At 37.3% G+C, this 13,422-nt stretch overlaps 1 pseudogene; it reads left to right on the top strand.

The window, feature by feature from the left end:
- Window positions 1-12,661: 12,661 nt before the first annotated feature.
- Window positions 12,662-12,780, top strand: LOC142132325 (5S ribosomal RNA; annotated as a pseudogene).
- The last annotated feature ends 642 nt before the right edge of the window (window positions 12,781-13,422 follow it).

A 13,422-nucleotide genomic window follows, 5' to 3' on the forward strand; every position in this document is an offset into this window, starting at 1 on the left:
ACAACTGGTCAAATTTGTAGACTAAATTATATTTATAACAAAAAACTGTTTTATATATTTATAAGAAAAGTCACTTCTGGATTCTCTATAGTGTGTCGTTTCAGAAAATATATGAGTTGGGAGCAGCGGTACAGTGCTAAGTTTGTAACTTTAGGATTTTCTACGGTGGTTCTTTTTTGTGTGAATATTTCACAATGTGACGATGACAGGCCTCTGATTTACAGAAGCTACAGGTATGTGGTACAAAATTTACTCAAAGGAGTCCATTTTTTTTTTAAATTAATATTCTTTATAGAGATGGGCGGGCTCGGTTCCCCGAGAACCGAACCCACCCGAACTTAGGCTGCTCGGCTCGGTACTCTCCCGCTCACTCGGAATCCAAATCGAGGCCGAACGTCATCGTGACGTCATCGGAACTCGGGGCTCGGTTCTCGCGATACTTGAAAATTATAAATACACACCTCCACAGCAATCCATCGCCATTTGACAGAGGGAGAGAGCAGGGTGTAGTCACAGGCTGATTAGAGCAGGGACAGACAATACAATTCTGATTCCAATTCTGCTAACAATCGATAGAGAAGAGAGGAGGATAGAGGAGTCTTTTTTTTTTTTTCAATATTTGGCACTACAAGTGCTTTTGGGGTGTCCCCCATTCTTTTGCATTAATATTTCTGGCTGTCAAAAGTACTATCTGTCAGCAGATTTAAAAAATAATTTGTAGCACTCCAAAGTGCTTTTGGGGTGTTCCCCATTCTTTTGCATTAATATTTCTGGCTGTCAAAAGTACTATCTGTCAGCAGATTTAAAAAATAATTTTTAGCATTCCCAAGTGCTTTTGGGGTGTTCCCCATTATTTTGCATTAATATTTATGGCTGTCAAAAGTACAATCTGTCAGCAGATTTAAAAAATAATTTGTAGCACTCCCAAGTGCTTTTGGGGTGTCCCCATTCTTTTGCATTAATATTTATGGCTGTCAAAAGTACAATCTGTCAGCAGATTTAAAAAATAATTTGTAGCACTCCCAAGTGCTTTTGGGGTGTCCCCATTCTTTTGCATTAATATTTCTGGCTGTCAAAAGTACTATCTGTCAGCAGATTTAAAAAATAATTTTTAGCACTCCCAAGTGCTTTTGGGGTGTCCCCCATTCTTTTGCATTAATATTTCTGGCTGTCAAAAGTCATATTTGTCAGCAGTATCTAAAACAATTTGTAGCACTACAAGTGCGTTGGGCTCATAATGGATTCTAAGCAGTCCACATATGAGCAGTATCAGCAACCAGGTTCTGTCACCAGTCCTGATGGTAGTGTTCCCAGTACGTCATCTGGGAAAGGCGATGTCAAACTACACAGTCTTTTGAAATCAGTCAAAAAAACACACACCAAATTTTTTTTTACCGTGTTGAAGCGCAAAACTGAGGAAAAGTTAACTGCCGATTAAAAAAAAAATGCCAACATGCCATTCTACACTCGCAGTGGAAAATAAAGATTGAGGCCTTGGCCTTTCTCTATTAGTGGCAGATCAAAAAATGTTACTGAGCCTTTTTCTTGTACGGACACTCGTGAAAAAGCAAAACCAAGTAATTTGGAGTCTAAAAGTGGTGCACAAGTACTGTTACGCGTGAAAGCCGAGCTGCAAGAAAACAGTAAGTCATTAGAGGATAATGTATGCTCTGAATCAGAAATGGCACCAATCATTGGGGAGATTCCATCCACCAGTGGTATGTCTAATCGTGAGCATTCTGTTAGTGACAGTGTACCCATAAAGAAGGTTCCTTTCAGCAGTTCTGCTGATGTGTGCCTTAACAGCCCATGTGTAGTCGGTGATACACCAATTGAGGATGCCACTTTTGAATTAGAAGAGGATGAGGGGGAGATTTGTGTAGGCGACGAGGGCACTAATGATGATGTTGATGATTATGATGCAGACAGATACCAAATTGCTTTTCTCAATTTCTATTTATATTCTACCAAACTACCTTGGTCCATTTATTTTTACTTTCTAATTCCACAGTCTATGTAGACTGCTTTTTTTCTATTCAACTACAAGTTGAGGGTGGGGGGGGTCATAGATAGCCACCAAACTACCGTGGTCCATTTATTTTTACTTTCTAATTCCACAGTCTATGCAGGCTGCTTTTTCTCTATTCAACTACAAGTGGAGGGCGGGGGTGGGGAGGGCGGGCATAGATAGCCACCAAACTACTGTGGTCCATTTATTTTTACTTTCTAATTCCACAGTCTGTGCAGGCTGCTTTTTTTCTATTCAACTACAAGTGGAGGGCGGGGGGGAGACATAGATAGCCACCAAACTACCATGGTCCATTTATTTTTACTTTCTTATTCCACAGTCTATGCAGGCTGCTTTTTATCTATTCAACTACAAGTGGAGGGCGGGGGGGGGGGGCATAGATAGCCACCAAACCACCGTGGTCCATTTATTTTTCATTTCTAACTCCACAGTCTATGCAGGCTGCTTTTTTTCTATTCAACTACAAGTGGAGGGTGGGGATGGGGGCGGCATAGATAGCCACCAAACTACCTTGGTCCATTTATTTTTACTTTTTATTTTCACAGTCTATGCGGGCTGCTTTTTTTCTATTCAATTACAAGTGGAGGGCGGGGGGGGCATAGATAGCCACCAAACTACCGTGGTCCATTTATTTTTACTTTCTAATTCTATGCAGTCTGCTTTTTTTCTATTGAACTACAAGAGGAGGGTGTAATATACACCCAAAGACGATGGCTACATTGCCAATAAGCAAAGATGAAAAGGAAGACAACCAGGTTTGTGTGGAGAATTAAGGACGGCCTACCAGGGATTAAACTGCCTACCAGGGATTAAACTGTTTTCTCCCTAATTTATTAGATTTAGAATTACCTTACTTATCCAAGAAACAGGTGGAGCACTAAATTAGGTTATTTTATGCCCAAAAACATTGATTTTTAATAAAAATAGCAAAACAAAACCAAACAAAACCAAAACACGCAAGGGCGGTTTTGCAAAACCAAAACCAAAGCACGAATGTAATCCAGATCCAAAACCAAAAACAAAACCAAAACACGGGGGTCAGTGAGCATCTTTAATTCTTTATAACCACTTTATTTAATTTGTTGAACATATTTCATACACATATGAGTAGGAAAAAATGTGTTTTTTATTTGGATCTAAAATTCAAACAAAGTAAGATATTAATGGAAAAGTGAATTTGCCATGAAAAAAAATATATATTTTTTAAAATGAATGCATTCACATGATGTGTATCAAAATTTTGCAAATTGCTTGCCATGATTTTTTCAGAAAAGCTCTTGGAACAGCAATACACCCTACCAAATAAACAGATGTGGATCGTTTGAGGGAATAAGAAAATTGCTGCCCCCTGATTGACGCTCCCTGATCTATGAACAATGGCCTGTAGGTATCAGTTTTTGTCCTACAAGGAGCTCTCATTGCTTGTTCAAAGTGCTTTTGTAATTGCTTTTGTAATTTTTCAAAGTGCTTTTGCCACCAAATATGACTCTGCATTTTAGTCCTGGCACCAGGAATGGATCTGCCTATTAGTCCTGGCACTGGGTATGGTAGATATGGCTCTTTATATTAATTTTGGCACCAGATATACTGTGCACACACCTTCATAAAGTAAAAAGGCTAAATATTACTTTCCATAAGCCTGCCTTATAACTACACTGCCTGCTGAGCTTACCATGTTGAGCTGGCCGTGTCTGTACATGTGCAGCCAGATGCCAGGGGCACAGCACCCCTTGGTCTAGGCTGACGAAGCCAATCAGTATATTGAATATTCAAACTTACTTTCAGGCTTAGTTACTGGGGGTTAGTGCCATTGTCAAGCATAGTATAGCTCCAAGAGGTGTCTTCAGGGGCACAGAAATTGGTTTACATATGTGCTTTCCTATCTATAATATAAAAGCCTAGCGGCATGTGTTAGTCTGTGTGTGGAAAAAAAAAACAAGCTGCAGCACCACCTGCTGGGCGGAGTTATACACTGACCTACTAAATTCTTAGCATTATCTAATATATAAAAGTAAAAGCCTAGCGGCGTGTGTTAGTGTGTGTGTGTGTGTGGGGAAAAAACTATTTTCTCAGAAAGGGCTCATCCAATTGACCTGAAATTTGGTATACTGACATTATTTGACAAAAAAATTAGAATAGTGAAGTCAGTTATCTTCCATCATCCCCCCTTCCCCCCGTGGGAGGGGTAGTAAAGGCTAAATTTACGAGTTGAGGGGTCAAACTCATTTTCGTGAGGTAATTTTACCTCATGAACACACATTAAAAGGGCGCTTGCGTCGGGAAGTAACGCTCTTCCCCTGAGGAGGCCTGGGCTAGGCCCAAATGCATGACAAGAACCTTTTTAAGACCTTAAGTAGCTTGATTTGACTAGAATGCATGAGTATCATGCACGGGTTAACTTGTATAAAATATGTCTTAAATGTGCAGAAAGCATTTCTTTAAAAGTGAAGATGTGGACAAAACTATGTTGTGGGAAGTTAAATGCTCTGCGTCCCTCCAGTAAGCAGGGAGTAGTCTCACCCTGATCTGCCTATCTGCCCCCATCAGAAGATTTCAGCATCACCCTAAAAGTCACCATGTTCCTGGGCAAAATCCATGCCCATTGCATAAAATCATTATACAAGAATAGGAGCAAGAGGAAGGAGCACTTTTGCATATTCCTAACCTATCCGTATTTTCTATCCTTTGTTAAGGGATTTTTGATTCATTGACATAATTAGATTTCATTAAGTCTTTAAGTTTTAGATGATATTTTAATAATAACCTTGATCTTTAGAATAAGCTCAGTGTGATTTTACATTTCTGCAACATTTATCGCTGTCATCAAACTTTCAGAATTGAAAGCTTCCTTGCAAGAGATCTAATAGGAACTGAACATCAATACACACACACTTAATAACTAGCTCTGAATGGGGGAAGTATTACATTCACAATGACTCCCTTTGAGCAATAATGAATTTTATAATTTGTTTTGCTCAACAATCGATCTTCATTTTAAACATAAACGCACCGTTATTAAAAGGTATTTCTTTAAAGGGATATGCTTTCCTCTAGCAGAGCTGAAATCACACTCCTTATAATATAACACATTCCCACAATACACACATATAAAATACAGAATTCTATCTTAGATTTGTATAGAATGCTAATGAACTCACTGCAAATGTTCTGTAATACAAATTATAGGAATATAATGTCATTTGTTAGAACACAACTCAGCAGGTTTTCTTACATTTTTAACTATTAATGAGGTAATTGTAAATGTACACCGAGGTAATGTATATTCTACTAAAAAATGTACTGGGTTATTTCACTGATAATTACCTGTAAAACTTGACTTTGAATGGTCTTTTGGGTATTTTTGTTGTCAAATCTATGTGACCCATTGAAAATCACCCATCCATACAGCAAAATAAATAGATATTTTAGGGGGTAATTTTGTAGCAAAACATATTTCTAAGAATTTGGCCTTCCAAGAAAGTGTTAAAGTTCATAGATTACCCAATGGCCACAGGCTGCAGATTACTCATTATGGTCCACATATATCACAAAAAATTAAGCTTCACTGTAGTTTATGGAAACAATCTGAGACTTCAAAGGCCATGTCCCCTCCAGTGGTACGAGAAGGAAGTAAGAGACATGAAAGACGTGGAAGCTGTAGAGAGTCAGAAGGAAACGCAGTGCAATGGGTCAGGGCAAGGTCCAATGTAACTCATTTAAAACTTTTTTCTTTGCTTGAAGCAGCTGAACTCCACAACAGCTGTGCATGGCATGAAATCAGATACTGCTCAAATAACCCATGAGCGTATCAGGTTCATTTAATCATATATGTCTTCTGAAACATTAAATAAATGTTACTGCTTGGGGAGGTAGACTGAAAAATAATTTTATCTATAAGAGGAGCCCGCTAAGGGGGCTGTGACTATTGTGAATTCTCAGTTGAGCCTTTTTGAGTGTGTTATCTCAGAATCTTTTCATTTATGCAGCTGAAAGGGTTTAAGATTCTCAGGGATTTGTTTAACATGTTATTGCAAAGCAAAACTGTGTGACAACTTTAGACTTATTGCCAAGCTTCTCGGTACACTAGTGCAAAGCTCAAGATTATTTCTTGGTGATGCTAACATAATGTCATGTAACATCTCAGCTTGAATCATTTATATGCTCATAAAAAAAACCACATATTGGATGATGTAACTTGACTCAACAAATTAACAAATGACAGTGTAATTATATGTTTATATATATATATATATATATATATATATATATATAAATACATATATATATATATATATATATATATATATATATATATATATATATATATCTACTATATAAGTGCTTAGTGGCGTGTGTGAAAAAAAAAAAAACAAGCTGCAGCGCCACCTGCAGGGCAGAGTTATACACGGACCTATATATTTCTTGAAGGAGAAGTGACAGTTGGGAGTGGTTGGTGGTTGCCGGGGGTGACAGTGGGGAGTTTTTAACACCTTAAGTAGCTTGATGAAGGATGTGGCGATGAAGATGAAGTATGAGGTGATGGAGAAAAATGATGAGGTGGTGACATGTGGACAAAACCACGTTAAATAAGGGCGCTTGCGTCGGGAAGTAACGCTCTTCCCCTGAGGAGGCCTGGGCTAGGCCCAAATGCATGACAAGAACCTTTTTAACACCTTAAGTAGCTTGATTTGACTAGAATGCATGAGTATCATGCACGGGTTAACTTGTATATATATATGTATAAATATATATATATATATATATATATATATATAATATTATAGTGTTGTGGAACATTGAATGTCAATGCAAAATGGCCATTGTTCACTTTTCTAACTGAAGGAAATATGGCAGTGTCACATTGGCACTGCCCTCTTACATGCAGCTACAGATAGACGTTATGATCAGCATATCTTTCGCTATCTATCTTGTAATAGATGAAAGTTTGTTTCTGATTACAGCTTTCTGGTTACCGTTAGTTATTGCACATTTGCGTTTTTGCATTATGTGTGGACAGAACAACTTGAAACCGACACTTGCTGGGAAAGCACCACTATGATTCTCATACAGTTGCATGGGAACTGCAATATACATGAGTTGTAGGCTGACTAGTAGGGATGACAGAAGGGCATTTTCTCTGTAGATAATTTGACTGAGCCAAAGATTCTGCCATACCTGTTAGACAGCTCCCAGTATTCTGATTGTTGGAGAGTGCTGGATATTCACATATCAGAGTGTTAGGAAGTCCCAACATGCTGCTAGGTATATAGCCGAAACTATTCTGAAATCAGAGTGCTGGGAGCCATCTACTGGTTGTTTAATATGGCTTCTGCTGGAGATGAAGTTTATGTATGTGGAGAAGCCATCATACCCAGTGGATGGCTTCCAGCACTCTGATTAATAGATAAAACTGGCAAATCACCAAACAGTGCCATAGCCAACACCATCCAACGATCAGAGTTTTGGGAGTGTTGAGAGCTGTCTACTGGGTATGACAACACAGCCTACCTTCACTTGTGTAGAGAGAGAGAGAGCACGAAACCACAGATAGATTAAATTATCTGTTCGGTCCCTACCAGAGATCTGTGGTCTGCATTTTGCCAGCAGAGATTGTGGTGGTCTGTATTATAAAACCACCAAGGATTTGGTGGTCTGCATTATATGGACACCAGAAATCTTAGTATTAGAATGCACTGTTTTTATCATAGTTATCACTGTTCTCTGTATTGTATATTGATCACAAGGATGATTTCTGAATTATACCTCTGTCACTAAAATAGTCTCTTAATTGTATATTGGTTACTAGGATGGTTTCTGTATTGTTAATAAAATACTCTATTGTGTATTAGTCAGTATGTAACTCTCTGTATTGTATATCAGTCACTAGGATAATTTGTGTATTGTTAAAATATTAATAGAATGCTCTCAGTATTCTATACCAGTCATTAGGATGCTCTCTGTAAAGTTTATCGGTCACTAGAATAACCTCTGTATTGTTTGCCAGTGACTAGGATTGTCTCAAGTCAGATGGACCTGTCTGGTATTTGATTATTACTCTTTGAAATTATTTTTTGTTTACATTTCATTGGCTATATAAAACCATACCCACATTAGGCAACATTTGGCAAACCATGCCCACTTGATCTTACCATGCACCCACCTATTTTTCCAATGCAGCGAGCTACTACAAGAGCTTGGGCAGCTCGCCCACACTTACCTGTGGTTGTTGCCAAAAGTTGACAGCCCTCTACTGGTAGGAATGTAAACCTTAACGGATTCAGAGTAAACCCACCACTAAATTGGGACATAAAATTTCGTACATCTATTGTATTAGCAGTTTCTAAGCAGATCTTGGCAAAAATGGAAAGACATTGGGGACAAGGCAGAAAGATGTTTCTAAAAGAGATTACTTAATTTTGTCATTTATAAGACAATAACAAAATTCATAAATAACCATAAAACATGGATACTGGATGTCTTTTTAAAAATTGGAGCTGGTCAGTTTTGTTGTTTCAAACAACAGTTAACTAATTAAACTAACCAGGCACTGTGCACTACATAACCACAAATCTAAGTAGTAGACCAAAGCTTTATACAGGATAATCAACAGTATGTATACTATACATTAATCATATACCACTTATGAGATTTAATTACATAGATCTCATATTTTCCTCTTTTCTGAAAACAGTCATGGTTTTGACAGCGTAAATCATGAATTTGCAATAGTTTTTTTTATTTAAATAAACCTAATGACATAGAAAACGATGTTTGTCACAGGAAACCATGTAACTACTGAAAGGATTGTAATGTATTTGAAATTTTAAGAAAACTGTTTTTTACTACAAGCGATTGTTTTCAGCAAAAAAACAGACCAAAGTCAATTCATCAGATACCCTGAATCTCATATTCAGCCTTTTGAAAAAACATGTATGCATTTTATCATCACCTTGTAAATACCTTTAAATATGTTTATCCATTTCTTTCACAAAACCTACCAGATAGGCAAGTTGTGAGCAATGACTCCAGAAATGCCCTAGACTTTTGGGGCTGTGGGCTTTACAGCAGATCTCCTGGTGTTGAGTGGCAACCAAGTAATTTTGATTACTTACCTGCACTGAAGTGGTTGGGGTGGATAAAAGTAATTACTGTAAAATGTGTGCTGGGGAAAACGTGGGTTCTCCTTTAGACTTGTGGGCCCAGTGTTAAAGGAATATCCACTCAGCATGGAGCAATAGTTTGGAGAGAAAGTAAACTTTACTATAGCATATAGACTTGAGGAATATTTACACTAATTATGGAGCATATCAGATGTATTATTGATGCAGTTTTCATTGAAAAGTAAGCTGTGGTGTTAGAACAAACTGCTCAGCAGACTCCATTCCTAATAAGTATACAGGCTAACTGGACCTTATTATCCCAAAATGTTCAATAATAGGGCAGACAGGAACCAAACAAACTCATGGCCTGGTTGTCTGGGGAAAATAACATAACTGACAGCAGAGGTACAAAAGTAATAGGCAAAAGAGTAATTAAGGTCCAAGCGGTGCTCAAGACTGGTAGAATTCAATTAAGTCAAGATACAAAGCTAAGTTAGTACAGAGAAGATCAAATCACAGCACACTCAGGGTTGACATAATGCCAGGTCTGAACTTATATTGCTAAACTTGCAATAGAATGATGAACACGGAATGTGATGAGCCATGTGCCTTCATAATGGCACATCATCATCAACATTTATTTATATAGCGGCAACAGATTCCGTAGCACTTTACAATTGGAAGCAAACATTAATAAAACAATACTGGGTAATACATACAGACAGAGCGGTAAGAGGGCCCTGCTCGCAAGCTTACGCAAGCTTACAATCTATGGGACATGGCACATATGAATGTACAGGCACAAAACTTTGCTGTAACAGATATTTGCAACCAAATACAATGCACAATGGCCGCTCAGATGGATAATATAGTGCTCCCTCTTTACCAGCTTAAAGCACAGGTCAAAAGAGGTGTTATAGTAAGGGTGGAGTTATAAATAATTATACATTGAACCTTTTTAAATAGGTCTCTGTAATATAATGTAGAGGAATGGTTAACAGCCTTCCCACTGCTATCAACGTAATCTCTTTATATATCGTGGTTTCCTGGAAACACCTCATTAAAGAGTGGGGGCATTCAATAGTTTTTTTGCAGTCCTTTTACATAGGCCTACGCTTGTTAAAAGGGTCCACCTATGTCATTGTTATCACATAATCACATAATGTACAATTAGCACTTTGTTTTAAATAAAAATAGATTATATTAATAAATACTTTGTATTAAAACAGTGTTCCTTAAATCACAATCCCTATTTCATAACCACAATCTCTAAGCCTAGTTCCCAACCCCTAACTTTAGTCCTTAATGCCTATTTAATTGAATGGGCCAATTTAAATTAGCACCTATATGTCTAAATCCAAATGTTGGTGCAAACAATGAACTGGTGCTTATATGTCTGAAACCAAATGCTCAATTCACCTGGAGCCAAAACAAAGCAGTTCCCAAATCAACTTAAGCCCAAAATTCATAGCACAATTAGACTATCCATGTTTAGGTTAGATATATGGGGATTTTTGAGTGTTTCACATAGATCATTTAATATTGCAAAATTATAAGTATTTGAAATCATATAATATAAAAACAATTAAAATTAGATGTTTTATGGTTGTATTCTTTAATTTATTTAATATGATACCCTTTCTACTTTTCAATATCACAATTATAGTAATAAATATTTGAGTATGTTTTTATTTGTTTTCCTTTTTCCTCTTTTTTGTGCTGTGTAGTGTATAATCGAAGGAAGTTTACACAGGCAGAGAGGAGAAGTTGGGGCAAGATTTAATTTTGTGGAGCGAGATTACTGAAATTATATAAACAGTTGGTGAGCGTGTCCTTCCACATTGGAGTTTAGCAGGGAAGTGCATTTCCAGACAATGTAATAGAAAGCCTCACAAACGCAAAATTGCCACATATAATATTTAATGGAAAGCGTGGTACCAAAGTGGTTGGAGGTTAGGCTTCGAGTTGACATTACACTTTTGCACAGTGCTCCTCTGGAGATTTTTCTGTGAACACCTAACTGCACTTCCAGGGTGCAGAGGTGTCTCCCATCAGCAGATAATCAGTGAGCTCCTTGAGTAGCTTTGGGCAGACCAACCAGATGCACCAGTGTAAAACAAGATGTGTTCTTGTGCTTTCCCAGCATGTTCTGCAACATATGATATAGCTAATCTGACATACAACATACAACATGGCATAATTATCACATTACAGCTCATTTATAACGACATGTCCAATGATAAGGGTAGAGAGAGCGGTTGTGCCACAAGAAGCATTTGGTCTTATTGTTCCATTCAAAGAAAGCTATGATAAATCACTGAGTACAAGTACGTGTGTAACTAAGTGCATGCGTGATTAGCTATTACTTTGAAGCCAAGACAAATGGTATAATATGTTTCAGTTTATAATGAAAATTCTATACATTTGGGTTTATAAAGGAATATATCCAGATGTTTACATTCTCCAGTGCACCTTGATGCAGATGTCATACAATATCATGTCTACAACCTATTCATTTCAATGGAAAGTATGAGAAAAGTAGCCAATATATGTTACATGATGAGGTGTGATACACGCTTCATATGTACCATATGTAAACCTGCAATTGTAAGAGCACATTTTTCAAACTACGCATCAAACCTACTGGTCAGTACGCTTTACTGGGGATTACTTCTTTGATTGTTGTCAGGGGTAACAAATGATAATGTTATTGTAAAAAGTTAGCAAAATAAAAAGCATCTGTAAAGTGTTTTAAATTGTTAAAATAGAGCCTACTACTAATACCGAGTGAGATCATTTTCAATGATATGCTTTTAATATACAGGATTCGAATTAAATATTATTTGCTTTTATTTGCTGGTTTCGATTTAACTTTATGTTAACTTCGGTATATAGCTATTTTAAGTACATTTTGCCTGGCCATCTCTTTCCTATTTTTTTCCAAATTCACTCAATGTACACTATGCAAATAGGTGTCACTTCTGCATCAGACCCTAGCGCATGAATTCTCCAGAGGCTTTCCTGCCATGAGGGAGGGTGAGTAGAGTGCCTGAGGGGATAGAACCTAGGTGGCAACAGAGGGAGACACAAATTGTTACTGTATTAAAGTTTTGGCACAGATGCATCCACTGCTTCTCCTCTGACAGCGATAGGATGAATCAGGTAATAATTGTCCAGTGAATGGTGTCTGGTGAGGGATCGGAGGCATGCTGCAGCTGGCAGGGAACCTAACCCCCGTCCCACTGTCAATTTCTTCCTTAGGAAGCGAAATACTTGATTCTGGGTACCAGCAGTGGATTAGTTCCCATACAAAGTGGAGACATAAGAGTGACTACACTATCCTCTTTATTTGATTGTGTATCCACTATCATTTGGAGGCAGTAAATGTAAATTTGCTGCCTCCGAACGATACCTACAAGTGCACCATGGGATGAGTTAATAGGCTATCAGTAAATCCATATGGGGTCCTTATTAATTGCAATTCCATTGCACTTTTTAATCTTAATCTTACCATTTTTTATTTTTATGTACAGCCTGCAGCTTTACCACCTTCAACAAACCCAATTGCATCTGATCTTGGAAGCTATGCAGGGTTGGACCTGGTTAGTACTTGGATGGGAGACCACCTGGGAATACCAGGGGCTGTAGGCCAATATACATATATACTTGTTTTTTTTATTTTTTTATTTTGGTGGCATAATTTGTTATATTAACTATGGTTTTAATAAAGTGATTAATATGATATTATTTTGAGCAATATGGAGTGATTTGAAATTGCTGGAAAAATTGCAACTTGATACCCCCAGGTCGTTCGCTTATTAACCATGTCTCTATGAGAATATATTATGGAGAGTGGTGTTTGTTTTCTAGGTACAAAACAAGAAAAACACCTCTATGACCCTGGTAAGTCATAATGAAAAAAATCTAAATAAAAAAATGAAGTCTTAGTCTAGCTCTTTTTTTTCCTTTTAAATGTATTTGACAATTCAGATACATTTGTAATACACTCCTAAAATGTATCTCCATTTACCTGCATGGAATTCTAAGAGAACCCTTTCCTATGAGGACGGCCTAACATTCCAAGTATGAGGACAGCAAAAATGACTATTTAAAAAGAGAGAAAAATATATCCATTTGACAATAGTCGAAAAGTATGAATTTAGGAATAACTCCATATCAATGTAAACCCTTAAATCTAAAATATAATTAGGTATATACTTATCTTTACCAAATGCTGTGGTACTGTTTGATATCATTTCTCTTTTACTTCATGAATATATAATAAGTTAGCAG

This window comes from Mixophyes fleayi, chromosome 1 (genome assembly GCF_038048845.1).
Source record: "Mixophyes fleayi isolate aMixFle1 chromosome 1, aMixFle1.hap1, whole genome shotgun sequence".
NCBI lineage: Eukaryota > Metazoa > Chordata > Amphibia > Anura > Limnodynastidae > Mixophyes > Mixophyes fleayi.